Raw genomic sequence first — 24,351 nt, forward strand, 5'->3', positions numbered from 1 at the left:
ATATACAGAAAATGGCCAGAAGTGGCGCTGTGGCTCAAGTGGCAGAGTGCTAGCCTTGAGCAAAAGGAAGCCAGGGACAGTGCTCAGGCCCTGAGTCCAAGGCCCAGGACTGGCCAAAAAAAAAAAAAAAAAAAAGAAAACATACCCATGGAACTTCTCCATCTGTGTTATGTAATGAGTTCCTCCACTTAACCATAAACTCTTGGATGGAGACTTATCTCTTAGTACTTCCTAATGTCATCCATGCTGCCTTGCTCTCATCTCCTCTCACCCTGAGCAGCCTGCTGGACATCAGCAACAATGGCCAGTACTTGTCTGCTGAGTTAGCCATATCCTTCATGCCAGCACTTAGTCTTTGCTTCATCTTCTGCAGTCTATCCTGGCCAGTGTCGTCTCTCTTCACTAGCAAAGCCTATATTCTATGAATATATCTTTTGCTTCTGTTTACTGAGAAATGACAAATCCAAATATAAAGGAAGAAAATAAAATTATCATTGTTTATAGGTAAAAAAAGACTAATATGGAAAACCCTGACTATTGAGCACAGAGGAAGTGATTTTAAAATTGGCAGTGCTTCAGAATACAAAGTCAACACCAGGGCATTAGTTCCATTTGTAAACATTAACAACAAACTCTCTGAATGTACATAAGAAAATATTTCTGGCATGTCCCAGTGTCTCACAATGTATTCTAGCTGCCCAGGAGGCTGAGATGTAGATGATCATTGTTCAAAGCCTGTCAAGGCAGAAAGTGGTTAGAGACAACAGCTCAACAAACAAACAAACAAATATATATAAAAAAACCCACAAAAGCATAAAATCCAGGCAGGTAACCTGTCACAAGTGGAAGAATGCCAGTCTAGCAATCAACCTGATAAGCAAAATTTCCTTTGTTCAAACCCAGGTAAATTTAGTAAATAATCCCATTAACCTTATTGCCTACAATCATGAAATGACTGAGAGTAAATCTGCCTATACTGCATACTACAAGACACGTTTCAAAGAAAAGGACACCTAGAAATTAGATAGGAACACTTAGTATCAAGACTTTCTTACTATCCATGGCAATCTACAGATGTAGTGGCACACCTCTCATCACGACAGTGACTTTTGTTTAAAATGTAGAAAGTAATTCTTTAAAGGCATGTGAAAACTCTAGAGATGCCAATGTACAAAAATTATTTTGGAAAACAACAAAATGGAAAACGCACACTTCTGATTCATATATATATATATATAATAGAAAGCTTTAGTATCACTAACAACGTTATACACAGAATAGAAATTAAACTATCAGTCTATCTATCTATCCATCTATCCATCTGTCTATCTATCTCAGTGATTTCAACAAGAGGTCTAAATTCCCTCAATTTAAAATACAATTTCTCTAATACATTTTATTGAGAAAATGATAATATCACAAAGTAATTTACAACAATAAAATCACATAAAAGTTAAAATAAAATATTGTAAAGATTTCAATAAGAGATGTACAATTTGAATCTCTGAGGAAACAAAACAACAAAAAGGAGAGTAAACCTTTATTACATCGGCAATGGCTATGCTTTCTGTAACAAAACTACAGGAAACACAATCTAGTTGAAAATGTCAAGGATTGTTACATCAAAGAGTACAGGTAATAAAAGTAAGAAGTGAATGCATGAAGTAGGAAAATAAATTACATTTACATATGTGATTAAAAACATATGTAAAAATATCAGTCTGGAAATGTGGCTTAGTGGTATAGTGCCTAGCATGCATGAAGCCCTGGATTCAATTCCTCAGTATCACATAAACAGAGAAAGCTGGAAATGTGCTGTGGCTCAAGTCCTACAGTGCTAGAATTGACCAAAAGAGCATCAGGGACAGTGCCCAGGCCCTGAGTTCAATCCCTACTGGCAAAACCCTCCACAAAAAACAAAAAACCAAAACCAAACAAACCCCCAAACAAAAATCCAAAAAAAATGTAAAAAATCCTGAATCTTAAAAATAAAATATACTAACAATCATAGAATTCAATTAAATACTGGAAATGCTCATGAAAAATAATTTTACCACCATGAATCATCAGAAAAGTGTACATCAAAACTATACTGGACTATGGTGGCCCAGTAGTTAGGATAAATACGATATAAACACAACCAAACACGAATTAAGTGCTGGAAAGGATATAGAAAAACTGTAACACTTATATACTGTTGATGAGACTTTTAGGAAGTGTCCACTGACAGATATGGGACCTGTTATGATCAGGATAAGATGTGCGTGTTGGAGAGGACAGTAGACTTTGTATCTTTCAGTCAAAGGGATATTCAGGGGTGGCATCTGATCCAAACATGAAATCCTTAGTATGGTATCTCTGTGTTGCACAGTGTTGGTGTGCTAGTATGTAAGTGGGCTAGCCCAGAAAGAAAGAAAAGCAGAATTGTTTTATGTTGATATATATGAAGGCAACTGAAAAGGAGGCAGAGAGATGAGATAAAGGTAAAGTGATGTGTGTGTGTGTGTGTGTGTGTGTGTGTGTGTGTGTGTTTGTAAGAGGAAAAGAGGAAGAGGAAAAACATCTGAAGAAACTGATGGTACTAGTGATGATGTATGTCTATTTATTATAGGTGAATCTTTTGCAGAAACTAACCTGAGTAGGAGGTAAGGCTCTATCTCAAAATGTAACCTGAACACCAAGCAGGGCTTGAGCTATGACTGAGAGGTAAGAGTGCCTGCTTTATGAATTCAATGATAGAAATCTTTTCCTGATTTCTTTCTTGTTCTCTTTAATATTGGCATGCAGAAAAACAACAAATTTTCATATGTTTAATTTGTATCTTGCTATTTAACTGAGATTGCTGATCAGATCTAAGGGTGTTTTTTTTCTTTTAGTATGGATATTTTAGGGTTTTGTAAATTATAAGATCACACATCATCTACAAATAGAGGTAATTTGACCTCTTCCTCTCTTGTTTATGCCCCTTACATTTCTTACTGTTGCATTAATGATCTGGCTAAGAAGTCGAAAATGAAGATCAAGATGCAATTGATATTTCATCTCAATTGAAGTAAAATTCTGGGGAGAAATTGGGGAAAGAGGAGCTGCTACACACTGTTGGTAGGAGTGTAAATAAGTATAGCCACTATGAAAACCTCTTATGGGTGTAACTAAAAACCCTAAAAATATAACACCCTATGATCCTGCTAGATGTGTTTCCTGGGCATTTATCTGAAGAAATATGTCAATATACAATCAAAATACCTACTCATCCATGTTTTTAGTAACACCATTCATGACTGCAAAACTATGGAATCAGCCCATGTATAGATCAGACAATAAATAGACAAAGAAATTGAGACACACACAATTGTGCAGTCATGAAAAGAATGAAATTATGATGTTTGCAGGAAAGTGGATAGAGCTGGACCTCCTCATATTAAGTGAAATATACCAGCCTAAAAAAATAAACAAATATCACATACATGTCCACACACACCTAGGACAAACAAAGAGGGTAAAGGAGTGTGTGTAAATGTAATTTAGATGTTTTATTGGCCTGAATAAGAAGTATAATGAGTTTTGGGATATAGCTATACCCTTATGAACACATAAGATGATGCTAAGTGAAATGAACTCCATGTTATGGAAACGATTGTTCTATCACAGTTGTAACCACTTTCAACGTCCCATATGTATCTGTAGCTTCTATTATTGATGATGTTCTTGTATCACCTTCCGGTGGTTGTACCTACACTATCTCTGTAATTTTATCTGAGTATATTGGAAACCGTGTATACTGGTATTAGAACTAGGAAATTGAAAGGGAATACCAAAATTGAGAGACACAGGGTAAAAAAAGACAACTACAAAAGCAATACTTGCAAAACTGTTTGGAGTAAGAGAACTGAACAACTCATGGGGGGAAAGGGAAAGGGAGAGGAGGGAGGGGGGTATGAGGGACAAGGTAACATTCAGTACAAGAAATGTATCCAATGCCTAACGTATGAATCTGTAACCTCTCTGTACATCAGTTTGATAAAAAAAAATTGAAAAAAAAAGTTCTAGGTGAATTTCCCTTCGTGTATGCTAGATGGTTACTGTATATGATTTTGGTACACTGGGTATTGTATATATGCCTACCTGATCTAGGGAAGGGAAAGAAAAATGAGGTGTAAGATATCACAAGAAACTTACTCACTGTAACTGTACCCTTTATGTATAACACCTTGTCAACAAAATTTAATTAATAAAAATAAATTAATTAAAATATTTTTTAAAAAAGAAAAAAAAGAAGTTATAATGAAACCGATTAAATTACTTGGAAAGTTACCAGGGGAAAAGAGCACAAAGAGGGTTATTTATAGTAATATAATAAACCTCAAGACAAGCCTGCAGAAACACTAGGCAGCCTCATAGTAGACCAAAGGGGAAGACAACAGCATTTACGATTATACCATTTGGCCAGTGAAGTCTACTGGGAATCCCAGAAGATTTTGATCAGCAGGGTTAAGCTCAACTCTAGAGAAAACCACAAATAAAATTAATAGTCATATATAGTAATGAAAGTCACTGATGAATAGTTATAAAAGCCTCTAACTAGTAAGCCATAGGTAGCTACCTTCCGGGGGGCTCAAAGGATATCATCCAAACAGATATACGTGCCATGTGTATGTCTCAGGTGGCTGTAATGATTCTAGATGGGCTGTAGGCCAGACAGGTGTAATAGATGAAAAAAAGAACAATTCCAACAAGTAGGTAATTGGGGGTGAGGATGAGGATGAAGGGCCACAGATTAGGTCCAAAGATAGTGCATAGCAGACAGGTAAGATGAGTCACCAGATTCCCTATGGAGGGCAAGATGTGGGCTAAGGAGTGATAAAGGGTTCATGACTCCCTAGCTGTGCCCCACTTTACCTCTAGCTACCACTTTATATGCCTAGAAACTTCCAACCTCCTTTAGAATCTAGATAATCAAGCACCAGTACTCCACTGAGAACTGCTCGAGTCTCAACTTACCAACAATATTGTACCCAGGTCTCACCAAGTCACTACAGGAGCTAGAGATTTTGTAGAGAATTATGATTCTCTAGAAGAAACACTTCCAAAGACAGCCGCTAAACGAGAATTTGAGGCAGTACCAAAACCAGATAGTTCTTTCAGGGTCACATTTGGAAGAGAGTACTGACCTTGGTCAGAGATCAGTCTGTATCCACATTTCTCAGAGAAATGACTGATTTGCTTTGATTTAGTCTGTCATGATTTTAGCCTATGAGTTTTCTATATGGGTTGTTATTTTGTTGGCGTAGTTGTTTTCTTTTATCTTCTTTTTCTACTTTTCACAACACTCTGTATTTCCCACAACACAGTTTCCATGCTTTCACAGTATTTCCCATTCTTTCTTTCAACTCCACGTATCTTCAGACTTCCTTTCTTTCCCCTTCCCTTTCCTTAATTTACCCAATATTGAATCTCTATATATTTAACCATTGTTTAGCTCCCAGTTTATCTCTTAAAAGTGTGACGTCCATTCCTATTGTTTCCACTTTTTGTAGGTCGTTTCAGTAAATATCCTAATCCTGTTGGTGGAAATATAAATTAGTCCATTCTGGAAAACAATATGGACAGGCAGGCAAGTAAAAACAAAACTAACCTATGATCTACAAATCTCACTAGTGGGATGAAGCAAAGGAAATGAAATTCAAAAATTGAAGCAACATCTGCATCCACACGCATATTGCTGGTATGTACAACCTCTAGGTAATAGAAACAGCCTAAGTGTTCACCAATTGATAAACGGATAAAGGTAGGAGTGGGATCAAGGGGAGGGGGGTAGGGAAACGAGGAGAGGAAGTAGGAGAGAATGCAGTCATAAAATTCAATGCATAGCATACAAGGTTAAGAAAAGTGAGGGTCAAGAAATGTACTCAATGCCCTATTATGTAACTGTACCCCCTTTGGACAACACCTTGTCAACAAAATTTAATTAATAACAAAAAAAAGAAAAGAAAAGTGATGGTGGGGGTTTGGAGGAAGTGGGGAGAATGTTGAAAAAGATGAAACTGGTTAGGATGCTTTATTTTCATAAAGTACTTTGTTGAATAGCAACTCCTTTGTATAGTTACTTAAAGATCATAACATAAAATAAAAGAATATGAGTAGGTATGCATATTGCATGTGTGTATTCCTGTATACATATAAATGTGCATACACATGTGCATATGTACATATAAACTAGCCATAAAATGAATGAAATCTTGTCATCAATGGAATTATAGCATAACTTGGGATTATTAAGTGAAATCAAATTTGCCTGGCACAGAGAGATAACAATGGATGATCTCCTTCACATATGAAATATCAAATGGTCTCATCAAAGTTGAAAAGAGAAAAACTGATTATCAGAGTCTGGGGAAAGTATAGGGAGGGAGGAACCACAGGAGGTCTGTGAAACCAAACTTCGTTATCACTAGATAGGTGTGAGAAGTACTAGTGCATAATTTCCTATTAGTGTGTCATGAGATAATAATAATATGCTTTACATTTCACAAAGTTAAAGTATTTTAAATCTTTTCATTCCATGGAAGTAATAACCCTGAGCATGATATCTTGATCATAATTTAAATATTACAGAATGTATTTTTGTATCCAAACATCACATAGTACTTCAAAATTATGTCCAATTTATGGTTATCTAAAATGAATATAGAAATTAATAAAACATGCAGAAGACTTCTGTATGGACACAGTTTTATGATCCTTATTCCTCAAAGATGCACGTGGGTGTGTTTACTTGTGAAGTGATATGACAGGCGGATGAGCCATAGGCACTCAAGGAGATGCATCCTTGTCTGTCTTGTCAATTATTTGTGTGTGTTTAGCTGTCATAATATGAATGTTCTTTGCTTGTTATGCAAGGTTACATTGCTATGATGATTCTGGAAATGGAGAATTTTGTTACTATGAAAACACTCACAGATTTATTAAATTTTCAGTCCTGCCTGTGGGTGTCTTGGCAGGCCTGAAACAAATGATTTCAAGAGCCTTACAGGATCCTAGAGCTGGATACACTGAACAATTCTTTCCAAAGCCATATATACACGTATTCAAATAATCATATTATATATGCACTCAAATATATTCATATATTCAAATAATCATCAACAAGCACCCCACGTTCCATCATCTTGTACACAGTTCCCTCGGAGTCTGTTGGACAGCATTTCCAACAAATTATATGAAGAATAGATACAATCACAAAATAATTCAAAGGAACAAAGTTTAATCTTCATACTGCAAAAAAATTAGCTTAAAATAATGTTAATACATAAATAAGCTGTAAAATTTGAACCTCTAAGAAAACAAAACAGTCCAACCACATCAATGATGACTTCCAACCATCGGAGCATTGTCATTTCCATGCTACAAGTTTCCTTGTGGTTATCATTACATGTTTCTATAATTTCTGGAATCAAGGTTGGTGTGGTTGGCTCCATACTCAGACCTTCCCAAGTGGAGTCTCTGAAAGCAAAAATGAAGCTTCAGAAACAATTACCTAACCTCGATTACTCAGCTTTACCCTATAGAGTGGTAATCATTATTTTCATTATAAAGTGGAAGACAATAGAGTTTCTCAGAGACTGAGTAATAAGTCAAGTGTTTCAGATTTCTGGACTACAGACGCAAATCTAATACTTTTCATCAATACAATCTGAGATTTCTTTCCTATACACAAAAGTTCAACCGTCACAGAAATATAGTATCATCTAAACATCCAACTCAAAGGGTTAGTGCTCCACATCTCTCACTTCTCCACGTCAGTAATTTTATCCCATATGCAGAGACTTAGAGAGACACCATGTCAGCTTTGTGTGAGGTCCATACACTTACAATTTATTCACCGAGTGAATGATATATTGGTTTTCCATGTCACTATTTATGAATTAAAAAACACACAAAATAAAAATAGAATAAAAACCACTGGAACAGACCCATAAAATGTGATGGAAAAAATTTGTTCATACTAAATAATTTTGTACTAATTCAGGGTATATTCAGAAGTATTTATGTGTGTTGATTCCTGACAGGTCTTTGAAGGACACCACATAGATTTGTTAAGTGTCCAGAAGAATTATATGAAGTATGGGAATATCTACTAGAAGAGCAGTCAGTGGAGTGCTCTGAATGTGCATTATAAACAAACCTACCTCTCACCTTCCCCCAGGTCTTTAATGGAGTGTTCTCTGAGAGGAGAGGAATCAGTGAAGGGATGTAGGAAACATGCAGGTTGTCAAATGTCAGGAGATATGCTTATTCAGAATTCAAGTGAAGGAAAAGGATCCGTTGAAACGGGTGGAAAATTCCACTAGATTGAAAGGCATTGGATCTCAGCAGGCATTGACTCTTTCATTTTATTCAAGAGTCTAAGGGTTAAAATTTGTTTTCTTTAACAAAATTGAGAGACAAGGATAAAATGACAAAGCAATGCAACAGCAGCAATACTAACAAACTATATGGTGTAAACCAAATGTACATCTCAAGAGGGTGGGGGCAGGAAAATGAGGTGGGGGCAAGTGAGGAAAACTGAGGGAAGAGGTCAACAAGTTGGATAAGAAATGTACTCACTTCCTTACATATGGGACTGTAACCTCTGTTTACTCCACTTTGACAATAAAAATATATTAAAAAAACAAAAATAAATAAAAAATGGGGTTCTTCACTTTACCATAGATAGAACTGGAATAGAATGAGTATTAGTAATGAGTCCTTCTTCTCTCAAAGCATGGATGTGAAACCAGTCAAGCTGCCTCCGGTCTGCCCTTTTACCAGGTCTTTGATCATACCTACCTATCCAAGTGGATCGCAAGTGGGTGATAATAAAATAAAGGAGAAAATTCTCAAGCTGTAACCAATGTGGTGGTCAAAATAGTGGCTGAAATAAAATTAGGAATCATTAGCTGAGTCCAGGTGGCCTTTCCGGTCTTCAAAAAGTATCCAAGCTGGAAGCCTTCAAGTAGAACTATACGCATACAGGAAATGAACCTTCAAAATCGCTGGTATATAGATGAGCTTTTAAGGTTTTGATTTTTTTATTCAAATTTTTATTATCAAACTGATGTACAGAGATTTTACAGTTTCATACGTTAGGCATTAAATACATTTCTTGTACTGTTTGTTACCTTGTCCCTCATACCCCCCTCCCCCTCCCCCTTTCCCCCCCTGAGGTGTTCAGTTCACTTACACCAAACAGTTTTGCAAGCATTGCTTTTGTAGTTGTTTGTCTTTTTTTATCCTGTGTCTCTCAAATTTGGTATTTCCTTTCAATTTTCTACTTCCAACACCAGTATACACGGTTTCCAATATACTCAGATAAGATTACAGAGATAGTGTAGGTACAACCACAGGAAGGTGATACAAGAACATCATCAATAATAGAACCTACAGATACACATAGGTCGTAGAAAATACTTACAACTGTGATATAACAATTGTTTCCATAACATGGAGTTCATTTCACTTAGCAACATCTTATGTGTTCATAAGGGTATAGCTATTGGGCCTTGTGATGCTCTGCTATGACTTGCCTAAACCTGTACTAATTATTCCCAATAAGGGAGACAGACCATAGAGTCCATGTTTCTTTGGGTCTGGCTGACTTCACTTAGTATAATTTTATCCAAGTCCTTCCATTTCCTTACAAATGGGACAATGTCATTCTTTCTGATAGAGGCATAAAATTCCATTGTGTATATGTACCACATTTTCCTGATCCATTCTTCTACTGAGTGGCATCTGGGCTGGTTCCAGATTCTAGCTATGACAAATTGTGCTGCGAAGAACATTGTTGTGCTGGTGGCATTACTGTGATTTTGTTTGTGGTCTTTTGGGTAGATACCCAAAAGTGGGGCTGCTGGGTCATAGGGGAGTTCTATATTGAGCCTTCTGAGGAATCTCCATACTGCTTGCAAGAGTGGCTGAACCAGTTTACAATCCCACCAACAATGAAGTAGGGTTCCCTTTTGGCCACATCCCCTCCAACAATTGTTATTGTTAGTTTTCTTGATATATGACATTCTTATTGGGGTGAGATGGAATCTCAATGTTGTTTTGATTTGCATTTCTTTTATGGCCAGTGATGTAGAGCATTTTTTCATATGTCTCTTAGCCATTCTCATTTCCTCATCAGAAAAGTCTCTTTGTAAGTCTTTAGCCCACTTGATGAGGGGGCTATTGGTTCTTTGCGGTTTTGTTTTGGAAAAAGGCAATATTTTTTGTTCTGCATATATTTTAGAGATGAGTCCTTTGTCTGTTGAATTTCCGGTAAAGATATTCTCCCAGTCTGTGGGCTTTCTGTTTATCTGTGAGCTATGTCCTTTGCTGTGCAGAAGCTCTGGAGTTTGATGCAGTCCCATTTGTCCAACCTTTCTTTGATTTGTAGCCTTTCTGGGTCTTTGTTAAGGAAGTTCCGTTCTGCGCCAAGGAGCCCAAGTGTTTCTCCTACTCCTTTGATTAGTGTTTTCAGGGTGTCTGTTTTGATTTCAAGGTCTTTAATCCATTTGGAATTGATTTTGGTGCAGGGTGATATATAAGGATCTAGTTTTAGTTTGTTGCATGTGTTGAGCCAGTTTTGCCAACACCACTTGTTAAAAAGGCAATCTTTCTTCCATACTATTGTTTTAGCTCCTTTATCAAAGATTAAGTAGGCGTAGTTCTGTGGGTTCATTTCTGGGTCTTCAATTCTGTTCCATTGGTCTTCAGGCCTGTTCCGGTGCCAATACCAAGCTGTTTTTATTACTATAGCTTTATAATACAGCTTGAAGTTGCGTATTGTAATTCCTCCAGCACTGTTCTTCCTGCTTAGGAGTGTTTTTGCTATTCTAGGTCTTTTATTGTTCCATATGAATTTCTGGATTGCTTCCTCTATTTCATTAAAGAATGGTGTTGGGATATTAATGGGTATTGCATTGAATTTGTAGATAGCCTTTGGCAATATAGCCATTTTGATTATATTAATCCTCCCAATCCAGCAGCATGGGAAGTTTTTCCATTTTCTTAGTTCTGACTTAATTTCATTTTTCAAGCTTTTAAAGTTCTCTTCAAAGAGGTCTTTCACTTCTTTGGTTAAGGTTATTCCTAGGTATTTTATGTTTTTGGGGGCTATTGCAAAAGGAGTTGCTTTCCTGATTTCAGCCTCGGTCTTCGGGTTGTTAGCATAGAGAAAGGCCGTTGATTTTTGAAGGTTTATTTTATATCCTGCAACTTTGCCAAAGTTTTGGATCAGCTCTAGTAGCTTGGGGGTAGAGTCTATGGGATTCTTTAGGTATAGGATCATGTCATCTGCGAAGAGAGAAAGTTTAACTCCATCTTTTCCTATTTGGGTCCCCTTTATATTTTCTTCTTGCCTAATTGCTTGGGCTAGGAATTCTAGTACTATGTTGAAGAGCAGGGGAGAGACTGGACATCCCTGCCTTGTTCCTGATTTTAAAGGGAATGGCTTTAGATTTTCACCATTTAGAGTTATGCTTGCTGTTGGTTTGTCATAAACTGCCTTGATTATATTCAGGAATGTTCCCTGGAATCCCAGTTTTTCCAGGGCTTTTAGCATAAATGAGTGCTGGATTTTATCGAACGCTTTTTCCGCATCCAGAGATAAAACCATGTGGTTCTTTAGCTTGCTTCGGTTGATGTGGTGGATTACATTAATTGACTTGCGTATATTAAACCAACTTTGCATCCCTGGGATGAATCCCATTTGATCATGGTGTATGATTTTTTTGATGACCTGTTGAAGTCGATTGGCCAGAATTTTGTTGAGAATTTTTGCGTCTATGATCATCAGGGAGATCGGTCTATAGCAATACTCTTTCAGAGAAATTATGAAATATTTGTTCTTTACATCCTCTCCAGTAGAATGTTCTGTGATAAGAAGGATGTTCTATAATTGTGTGCTTCAAAATGGGACCTATGATCCACACATAGTGATTGAGAATCTACTTTTATATTTCACAGAGGTTTAAAAGTTAGTTAACATGGGTAGTTCCTGGCTGTCATGTAGAAAAGCACATTCAAGAGTTGTCAATGGTCAATTAGTTGATACATAATTACTAGGAAGTTGTGTTTCAACTATGCAGAAACAACTTATCTATTTTCACTGTGACAGCAAATAGCTAGAATTTTTATTAGGATTTGGAAATAGTTATAACTATTATACATTTTTGACAGAAATCACAGAGCCACTGGGAACTAATATCCAATGTATTGATGCTGCATAGTGGATTGATATGGAGAGTTTCTGCTCTGTCCGTGGCTGACATTTCAAATGCTCAAAAAAGATCATTGACTTTGAAATCCAAAACCTATAGTTATTCTGAGAAACGCCATGTTCTTTTTTCAAAATTCAATCATTCCTCTATAAATCACCCCTCTATAATATTAAGGAATGCACAACATTAAAGCTTCAAAAATGCTTGAAGGGATGTTTGTGGCAGCAATTTCCAGAATTCCTTTCTACTCAGAAACCAGAAATGGAAAGGTTCTTGACTCAAACCCAGAGAAGGAAAATTAGTAAAACACTATCTCAATCAACAAGCTTGATATCACTGTAATACAAACACATGCCTCCCCACGCCAGTGTAAGAAAGAGATTCACATCGTAAGGATAGCTCTCAGAAAAACGTCAGAGTTCTACTTACAAATAATGCAAACAAAAAAGCAGTGAATGCCTAAAGAGAGACCCATCCCATGAATGCAAAAAATATATATATACATATGGAAATTTGAGTTAAATAAAAACTGCAATTCCTTGATTTCTTTTTAGCACACCTCTTCACTGTGTCTAATGAACTGCAACTCCTAAGATCACAGCTGTTTTTTTTTTAATCCCATGGTAAGAAAGATGCTCTATCTTGATGGTCCAGCTTACTTCTACCTGCTAATAGCCCTGTAGAAACCTTATGGAGTGCTGTAAAATAAATGATATTTGTACTCAGCCTGGTTTGAAGACCTATGCTTCTTTAAGTGTCATCTGATTTGCAAATCTTTTCTGTATAATCCTAGAAAAGAGAAAATTCACCCCCATACATTTCTTATACTTTTCTCTAGAGGAATTTATTTAGAAATTAGAATAATGTTACATTTTTCACATAAAGGACAAAAATCACTGATGGGATCAGAAGCAAGACTTAACAGATATTAAAGCTACATAGAGTACAAAGCAAATAATATTTTAACAGTACTATAATAGATCTTATCTATAAACTCAAGAACATATTAGTTTCAATATTTTGGATGATCTTAGGATTTCAAGTCAGGGGTTTATGTTTCTCTTTTTATTGTGGTTGTAGAATTGACACACAGGGGGCTACAGTTCCATGAAGGAAATGAGCAAGGAATGTAACTCTTTTGGAACCAGGTCTCCCCTTCCCTCGCTTTCTTCGGGTTTTTCCCTCGCATTCCCACCGCACAGTGTCTAGTGAGTGTCACTGTTGTGTTTGTTCAACCTTGTCCCCCCTTTTCTGTGCTCTCCCTTACCCTCCAAATACAAACTAACAAACGAGATTACAGGAAAAGGAAACAAACACAGCAACAATGGCAACTAAAGATGTCTCCTGTTTCCTTTCCTTGGAGTTCATTTATAGAATATTATTGAGCCTTGGCCAAACACTCCTAGGCTATCCTCTTTTGGCCTCACTGTGTGAGTGTCTGGAGTCTTATATAAATTATCAAGTCACAATATGTGGGCATATATATACATATACACACACAATTATACACACACATACATTAATCATTCAGTATGCCAGCTCTTTACCTCTTAAGCCACTCCACTCCACTAGCACCCTGAAGATTTTTTCTTATGAGAGCACCATTAGGAAATGTCAAGCATAATTTAAGATAATGCTTACATAACTGATTTAATTTAGATCCATATTGACAATGATAAAAAAATCATGGGAATATTGAATGATTTACAAAGACTGTCATTCATGATGAATTTTTTTTCTCTGTTGGTTTTGACTTGGTTAGATTATCATCCTGTTGTGCTTCTTTCTGCTTGATTCTTTTCTTCCGTTTTCATTTGGTGTCTCAGTATTTAGCTGTGGTTAGTCTCACACCGATGACCTTTATTCCTCAGCTTCCCAAGTGCTGTGTTTGCAGGCATGTGCATATGCACAATGTGCATCTTTATTTGTTCTTGTTATTTGTGTTAATGCTGGTTTATTATCTCAGGGCCTGGGTGCTGTCCCTTAAGTCTTTATTGCTCACAGCTACTGCTGTTCCCCTTGAGCCAAAGTTCCACTTTTGGTACTACTCAGACCTCCAGGGAAGAATTACAGGCATGAGACACTAACGCGCAACAGGTTCTTCCCTTTATATAAAAGTTTATCTTAGTTTTAGAAATTTAAACACCTTTTGATATTTCTAAACATTATTAAGTATTATGTTGGTTCCTTATCTACTTGATAGCCTCAGAAGAGAAACACAAATCAAAAAATATCATTATGTATTTAACTTTTTCAGAATCTAAAAAATATTGCACCATTTAATTCTAATTATACTGATAGGCTATTGTGGGGCTGGGAATGTGGCCTAGTGGCAAGAGTGCTTGCCTCATATACATGAAGCACTCGGGTTGATTCCCCAGCACCACATATATAAAAAACGGCCAGAAGTGGCGCTGTGGCTCAAGTGGCAGAGTGCTAACCTTGAGCAAAAAGAAGCCAGGGACAGAGCTCAGGTCCTGAGTCCAAGGCCCAGGACTGGCAAAATTAAAAAAAAAAAAAAATCTAACGGATAGGCTATTGCATCAGTAAAATAATATCAGCAAGTAAATTTCTACACTTAATTTTAGCTGTCCCATGATAGTAGAGCAGGTCCGTCTGTAACAGTCATAGAGTCCCCATCCTTGTAGACACTACAGCTAGTTGGAAAGAGTTTTCTTGTCACCTTTTCTGTCCCTCTTAGGAAACAATATCCTTAAAGCCAAATGTATCTATACTCTGGAGAGTAATTTATTCTTGAAAAATATATCTAACTGTGAGGCCTAAGTCAATTATATTTCAACCTATCCTATCTACTTTGTTTCCATACATTTTTCACAACCTTAGAATTCAAATTACATCAAGACAAAACATGCAATATTTGATTTTTCTACTGTTAGATTTCTCTCACAGCTTAATATTGATGACTCATTTTTCTTATTCTGGACATTAAGCCAAATTTTCTCATCGTATATATTTTATTTGTGAAGTTAGACAAAAGCAAAAAATAAGGTAATAATATAATAAATTAGATAAATGCATGGTACCCAAAACCATCCACCTATTGTCACTAAAATGGTTGATGAGTAAATGTAAAATGTAAATGATTTACAAAACATTTGTACAAAACATCAACATTTACAAAAATGTAAAATGATCTCTGTGGGCATGAAGATTAAATGGATTTTGAATTCTTAATATTTTTAACAAAGCATTACTTAGTGGGATCATGAAGGAGTGTCCTATTTAGACAGATACAGAACTCAAGATTTAATAAGTAATTAGTGTCATCTTACCGCCTTTTCCTTAGCTACAAATGACCCATCTAAGCAGGCACTGATAGCTCCTGCCTGCAGTCCTGTCACTAGGGAGTCTGACACTGAGATCCTGTTTCAAAGCCTGACTGGGGTTAAAGTAGGCGTGGAATTCATTCTCAACTAAGAAAGTGGTGTGTGCTCCTCCTTCTAGCTGATTCTGTCTGTAGCTGAGAAGAGTGTTTTTCCAGTGCAGCCCAGAAAACAGAACGTCCATCAGAGTCTCTATCACTGATATGGGACAGGCTATGGTGACACAACCCATGCAGAGCAGCAGGCGCCTTCCTCCTGCTCCCCTCTGCTGGGGCTGGGCCCTCTCCTCTCTCTCTGGGATGTGCAGTTCTCCTGGGTTTCCACTCACACACCCCCACCAAAGACATGTGAGTGCCAGGGCAGTTGACAAGTGTCATCCTCCCCACCCACCCTGCTGCTTGCTCACTCCTGGGTGCACTATTGCTGGGGAAACCCTCGTGTGGCCCTGAGTTCAAGGCCCAGGACTGGCAAATGAAAGGAACCCCTTCTGAGCTGGGTTTTGTAGAGAACCCACAGTAGTAGTTCAAGTCACAGCTTGATATCTATTAGTTTTGTTTGCTTTTAAACATTGTGAATCACTATGAAAATGAAGTGTGTCAAATTAATGGATTGTACTTTTCTTCTCTGATCACGTCATCATAAGTTGGGTGGAGAGTGATGGCTCACACCTGTGTTTCCAGCACTTGGCACATGGCCCTGGGGACCCTTCAAGTTCTAAGGCAGTCCACACTGTGCAACAGTTTCCAGTCCAGCCTGGTACACAGGAGCCCTTGGCTCAAAGCTCAATTTATCTCATTCAGATTCATGATCACTGGATTTCATTTGGCAAGTGTGTACAGTATACATTTATTTATGTCACTAAAGTAAATTTGGTGTCCTTGAAACAAGATATAACACTTGGTCATATGGATCATCTATTTTCTTGCCTAAGTATATAATTCAAATTATATTATTCTACATGTTTTCAATGTTGTTTTGATGAAATTAAACCAACAATGTTACTTTGATTTTAATTTGTATCACTTTTGGAGTGATCATGTATATAGCTCTCTCTCTATCTCTGTCTCTGTCTCTGTCTCTGTCTCTGTCTCTCTCTCTCTCTCTCTCTCTCTTCCTCCCACCCTCCCTCCCTCTCTCCCTTCCTCCCTCCCCCATTTCCTGTCCTGGGTCAGGGCTTACATTCCAGGCCTGGAAGCTGTCCTTGAGCTCTTTTGCCAGGGCTCTAGCACCTTGACCCATAGCTCCACTTCTAGTTTTCTGGTAGTTAATTGGAGACTTTCCTTCCTGGGCCAACTTTGAACTGTGATCCTCCAGGATCAAGCAACCCAAGCAGCCCAAAAAATTTTAGAAGAAAAAATTTAAACATGTACAACCAGAATTAAAATTTTTGTTGCTTTCAAAAAGTTACAGCATGCATTTTCATATTGTATTTTAAATATTGCTGTCGCTCTGACCAAAGTATAAGTGTATCTTGTTAAAGAAATAGATCACAAACTTTATCCAAAAATAACCCAACTATATAATTATTTTTCATCTCATAAACAATTGCCTTCTATCTGGTCTTTGAAGTATTTTTGGGTGGAAATCAAAGGTTGCTTACTTCTAATTCCAGGTTTATAAAATATGAATGTGTTACAAAATTTGTAGACAGGAATTTGATAACTCAATAGAGCATATTTTGGGGAAGGATGGTCTGGATTTTACAGTATTTTAAACTGACTTTATTCCATATAATTTTCTAATAACGTGAGCTTTCCCGTTCACTGAGGAAGAAATTCTGTTAGCTCCATAGGCATCTGAGATCTGCGTGATCCAAAGGTGATGCCAACCCAGGCAGACACAGCAGACTCCTTATCACCCACCATCTGGGCTGCTCCCGTGGTTCATCATCCTCACAGTGGGCGTGAATTCGGGAGGACTAAGGTTCCAGGCCAGCCTGAGCTGAAAAGTTCCTGAGACTCTGTGAGCAGCAGAAGCTCGATGTGGCCATGCTGGGCTTCACCAGAGCAACCGAGTCGGAGTTAGGAAGGAATGTACACAGTGAAGGAGGAGGCTGAGCAAACACGGTTGGCTGTGTATCTAGGGATGAAGTAGAAAAAAGTGAAGTTAATAAAAGTAAGGAAAAAGAGAAAATAAAAGTAATGAAACAAGCAGATATTAAAAACATGTCATTAGAAAAGAGACTCTTTCCATTGATTTGGGTGACCTTGGAATGGTTCCCCTGTGTGCACTAAGCAATCTCTTGCTGGAGCCTGTGGCTGTCTTGGGGTGTCAGCCTTCCTGTGGCCTAGTGGAGCTGGGGTATGGTGTGGGGAGGGCGGGTTGAGGCCTGTCTGGAACCCTTGAGTTCTGCAGAAGGGCAGGGCTGCTTCTAGCTGCCCTTACCTGAGGAGGGGAGCCCTCCTGGTCTGGGGGAGCTCATCCTGCCCTGGGGGAACCCGTCCTGCCCTGGGGGAACCTGTCCTGCCCTGGGGAGGCCATCCTGCCCTGGGCAATGCTCTCCCTCCTCAGATCCCTTTACTGGGTTGAAAATGAGTGCTGCTGACTCAGCCTCAGGTTTCCTGTTGGCTTCTCTGGCAGAGTTGGTGGGCGCCATCTCCATCTCCAGTGGTTGGGAAGGGCTGCCTTCCAAAGGCTGCTCTGGGAGGGGGAGGAAGGGGTCTATCCTGGGGAACTCACGCTTTCCCTTGGGTTTTTGGTCCATCTGTGACTTGCCTCTGTCTGTGGTTTGCAGTCAGGTTTCCACATGCACTGGAGGTGAATGGAAAGTGAGTGCTCTCTCCTCCCTTCCTCCCTCCCTCCCTTCCTTCCTCCCTTCCCCCCTCCCTCCCCACTTCCCTCTCTCTGCTCCTCCCTCTCACCCTCCCTCCCTCCTCTCCACTTCCCTGCATCCCTCTCTCTCCACCCTCTCTCCCATTGCTCATATCTTGGTTTTGTCTGCTGCTCTGGCTGCATTACTGCTGTCACCACCTCTGGAGCGGCCTGTGCTCAAATCCGTCTCCTTAAGCAGGCTTTCTCTCTGCCCTGCATCTCTGCACTGGATTGGCTCCCAGGATGTGGTTCTCTAGTTGTGGACTTTCGCTTGGAGAGAGCTCAGTTAGTGCCTGGCTGTCCCTCTGCCCTCTTCCTCCATCCCCTAAAATTCCCCTGCACAGAAAAGGAGGCCGCTAGTAACCTCATGAGACAGCCTACAGAATGGACAACATTTGCCAGGTCAACACTGGACAATGGCCTAATATCCAGAATAATACAGAGATCTCAAGAAACAAAACCTTGTAAGAATCAATACTCAATGTATACATGGGCCTATGAGGTAAAGAGACATCTCAAAGGAAGAAATAAAAATGGCCAATCGACACATGAAGAAATGCCCAATATCCCTGGCCATAAAAGAATCCAAATTCAACCAACATTGAGAATCCATCTCATTCCAGTTAGAGTGGCCATCACCGAAGATATTACCAACATGTCCTGGCACAGGTGTGAGAGATAACTAACCATAACCTACTGCTGGTATATACACTTGTTCAACTATTGTGGAACATTTGGAGATTCCTCAAAAACCTAAACATAGAATGTCTCCATGATCCAGGAATACTACCCCAAAGACTACAAATCAGGATACAGCAAGGCTACTTGCACAACCATGTTCACTGATGCACTATTCAACAGAAATAAGCTATGGAAATAAACCCAGATATGCTTCATGGATGAATGGATCAACAAAATGTCACATACACACACACACACACCTACACACACACACACATTTTACTCATCTGTCAGGCAGAATGATATTTTTAGAGAAAGGGATGTACATTGAAAAAATGTTGCATTTTTAATCTTACTAAAGTCTTCACAAGAATGAGATTCTATGGTCTAATCCTTTTGAATAATTACCAGTTAGGCAACATGAGTATCAATACCTGAAACATGTTTTGAGAGAAAGGGTGCAAGAGTTGGAAGCTAAAATGAGGACTGACACAATAAAGTGGAAAGAAATAATGAGCAAATATATTCAAATTCAATGTACACACATGAAAGAGGAACACAGAAATCTAATTAGACAGTTCCTCCTGGGTAAGTGGGGACAGAATTTTGAAGAGGTGATTCAACTTAAAATGTCTTCTATGATGATAAAGATATGTATCTGAATCTCCTAAACTTGAAGATAAGTTTTAAAGCCCCAAATATTAGTTCAAAACTTGAAGTTTAGCCTGGTGTTGTAGTTCACACCTTGAATCCCTGCTACTCAGCAGACTGAAGCAGGAAAATGCACAGAGCAGAGTGCCATTCTATCTCTAAGTAGATAAATTCTTCACTAAGTGAATACATAACTATTTTTCAATATATATCAAATGAAACAAAAAGGAAAATACATCTTTGTTATCACAGAATTGATATTTAATTCCACTAAAGTATTAATGTCAACTTTGTGGTTTAGGTTCCATTTAAACAATGGGCATTTTGACAGAGCAAGTAATCATTTTTGCATAGAACATCTACCTGAAGATTTGTTTTGAAGAAGTTCAAAATAGTATAAAACTTTTCATTGCAACACATTATTAGAAATATTATTTTTACAACATTTTATATCTTTCATCTACTAAAATAATTCCAATAACATTCAGAAATAACTTTATCTTTTAAGTTTTATGTTATAACATAAATTTTATTTTATGAACCTAATTTATACATTCTCCTTAAAAATGCCATATAATCATCAGTTTCCACATGTGAATCTTGACTTCAATAGTACATCATAGAGCAGAAGTTCTAGCAGACCCAGACTCAAATCTATATTAGGTGAACACAAAACAAAACATGAAAGCATTATAGTCTTTATCTCAAAGACTTTTAGTTAAGTAAGTATGTGTTAGTAAACTTATGGAGGATTATATAAATGTTAATAAGAATAAAATTATGGGCATTGGGTATGGTAAGTTATGTATATGGCAGAGAGATAGAATTACAATACAAAATTATATTCAAATGTAATTAAACCACATAGGTGACTAATTATTATGTGGCTAACTGTGAAGGTTCTATATATTTGGATTTATTCATTAACTCAGCAACTATTTATTCAACCACTTACACAAGCACTGAAATTCAAGATCGCGATATACTCCATTCTTCATCAATCTCTTCCTTGCTACTGGAAAGTGAGATCAACGGGTGATTTCCAGGCAGAACTATACTTACATAACAAGTATAAAGGTACTTGAGCACAAGGATGGGATGTATTTCTCAGTTTTGTGTCAATGTGAATGCATTTTGTTGTAGTAATTACATTAATAATTGAACTTTGATAAGGGGGGAAGCAATCCATACAAATAGCTAGAGGTGTGACATTGTAAGTAGTTCACACTGACTAGAGTTACAACAATGAAGGGTAAATAGAAAGCACCAAGGCAGAATAAGTAGATGTGCATAAACTTAATTTGAATATTTGCCTTTCATACCAAAGAAGTTGGAAATTTTCATGAGTGCAAAAGATAAACACTGGGGCTGGGGATATGGTCTAGTGGCAAGAGTGCTTGCTTCATATACATGAAGCCCTGGGTTCAATTCCCCAGCACCATATATACAGAAAACGGCCTAAAGTGGCGCTGTGGCTCAAGTGGCAGAGTGCTAGCCTTGAGCAAAGAGAAGCTAGGGACAGTGCTCAAGCCCTGAGTCCAAGGCCCAGGACTGGCGAAAATAATAAAAAAATAAAAATAAATGAATATGAAACACACAAAAAAGGTAAACACTTGTATTTGGAGACATTTAACTAAGAAGTGGAGGATGCCTTTATTTGCTAAGAATAGTCTGATAGTTTCAAGAGATGACAAGTGAAGAAAGTGGTGAGTCACAAAAGAAAATGCACATGAACCTTGATAGTTACTACAGTGATGAAAGACACATGGGAAGTTATTCTACATGAGGGGTGTTGGTTTTTATCCCTTTCATTGAATTTTAATTATATGTTGTAGGTCTGTTGGCCAAATAAAAAGAAGTGTGCTAATTGCTTTTTTTCAGAATATCAACAGACCTAAATTAATTCATAAAGTTTGGCAACATACCTCCTGGTAGTCCATGAGTTATAATTCTTCCGTCTTCATATCTTGAAGTAAGCCAAATATGACATCTATTACTTGAATTCCAAAAGAGATATCATCCTGGAAATGACTTACAGCTTATGAAATCTGAGCTTACATAAGGATGTAGAGACTAAGACAGTTTGAAGAAAGTTGTGAAAATGTCACCCATGTAAAATTAATCTACATTCACTTTATGTAAAAAGTATCCATATATAATGCTACTTAATCTGCTTAACATTAAAATGAATACTTCTAATTATGCTGCGAGTATTCACTAATGTATACACAATACAATCTATATTATATATTCAATGCATTTTCAATGCAATTCAATGGTTTTCACCAAAACTGCTTTGTTTCCCCCCACAGATTTAACATCAATTACTTGTAAAGGCTGTTTCACTTATGTTTCACTTCATATATGCCTATAATGTACCTTATTCATTTTTCCTGCATCCTTCACAATTGATTCCTAAACTAAATTTAATGCATTACCTTTTTAGGTTTTTATACATATATATAACATATTTTGATCAACCTTACCATTGTTTATATTCTCCATTCACTCTCTTTCCTCTTACCATCTCCACACATGGGACAAGATTTTATAGTTCAGTCAGTCACTACTTAAAAGTGTACTCTACTTATCAGAAGGCTCTCACCATGGAATTTCGTCCATGTATATATTGGACTTGAATGAAATGTGCCCTGTATCTACCTTTTTCCTAATTATTTAATCACTTCTTTCAAGTTAATGAAACTTTTGCTCAAAAGAAACTTTCCATTCTCTACTTAGCAGATCCTAATGACAATACCAAAATACTTGTTAGTTAGATGAACATCTTTGGAAATACAGCTGGATAGAGAAATCAACATTCAAAATTCACTAATCTTTCTATAGTCCAATAATGAACAGGTTGAGAAAGAAATTGAGAATAGCAATAACTTCAAAAACAATTAAACACCCATAAATAAGCTTAACAAAGGCATTAAAAGACATCAATAATAAAGTCTATTAAATAATGACATAAGAAATAGAAGAAGACATCAAGAGATGGAGAGATCTTCCAAGACCATGGAATGGTATCATTCAATCATGAAAATGACAATATTGCCAAGCATTGCAACTTACTTATTTTTTACAAATACTCATCAAAACCCCAATGCCATTCTATATGGAAATAAAAAGTCAATAAAAAAATTCATGGAAGAGAATTAAAGTCTCTGAACAACAAATGCAATTCTGGATGTATCATAATACCAGGCTCCAAAGATATAATAACCAAACAAGTGTGCTACTTGCAAATAAAAATCCTACAAACGAGACCCAAAGACCAATGACACTCTATAAAAAATTAATAAAGCACACAGCTTCAGCTGTATCGTTTTTGACAGTGGAGATAAAAACAAAGCCTTGAGAAAAAACAGCTTCTTCATAAATGGTGCTGACAGAAAAGGTTATCTCTTTCAGGGAGACTGAAACAAGACCCTTCTCTCTCACTCTTCTCAGAACTGATTCAAACAAGGAGACATAAAACCACACAACAGCAGCTATCTGGTATTTGACAAAACCTTGTTGCTGTTAGCTAAGCACAGATTATTTTGATCTTTAATTGACATGCAAAATCTATTTTAGTTCTCAATAGTTGCGCAAGTCAATATCAAGAAATCTACCAGACATGAGACTCAAAGTGAACATAACTAACCTGCAGTGCGCAGTCCTCCAGGCTCTATTGAAGATTGTGTGTATGAGCCTAGGTTACCACCTCTTCTCTTGGAAGAAAATGTTTGAGTTCACAGGAAGTATGATTTCCAACACTAGGGCAAAAATGTTGGACAGACTCTGCTCTACTGGCTCTGGAAATGAGGATTCCTCTTGTCCTCCTCCAGTCTCTTAGTGGACCTGTGAAAATCCAAAAAGCAAATGCCAAATCACTCCTTTATATTAACAAAGTAGGACTATTTAAAAAATACCTATAAAATAAAATTTAATTTCTTTTTAATTTTATTTTTACCTTCAGTATTTGTAAGAAAATTTCTGTTTCAAACAATTTCATCCTATAGATATACACATATATTTACAGGAAGATACCACTCTAGAAAGTCACCCCCCAAAAAGTAAGGAGGACAGAAGTGGCTTTCAATGATTTCTGGGTTAATAGGTTTCCCTTGCTTATGATAGGTCATTACTAAGACAATTATTCAGAAAATGTTTAGAAATGCCTGTTTTTCAAGTATGACTGTGTCAGAAGATTGGTGTATTCATTTGGTTGCCACTACTAGCCATTTTACCATGCAAAATATATGTTAAATCACCATACTGAGGAGCAAAATCAAGAATCACATGATAATGTCTCTGGATGTGGAAAAAGTGTTTGATAAAATCCAGCACCCAGTTATGATGAAAGCTTTGGAGAAACTAGGATTCCAGGGAACATTTCTGACTATAATAAAGTCTGTGTATGACAAACCCACAGCAAGCATTATACTTAATGGTGAAAGTGAAAGCCATTTCCTTTAAAATGAGGAGCACAAAAAGGTTGTCTGCTCTCTCCTCTCCTTTTCAACATAGTACTAGAATGCCTAGCCAGAGCAATAAGGCAAGAGGAAGACATAAAGGGGATCCAAATAGAAAAAGATGAAGTCAAACTCGCTCTCTTTGCAGATGACAAGACC

This window comes from Perognathus longimembris, chromosome 13, assembly GCF_023159225.1.
Source record: "Perognathus longimembris pacificus isolate PPM17 chromosome 13, ASM2315922v1, whole genome shotgun sequence".
In the NCBI taxonomy this organism is placed as follows: domain Eukaryota; kingdom Metazoa; phylum Chordata; class Mammalia; order Rodentia; family Heteromyidae; genus Perognathus; species Perognathus longimembris.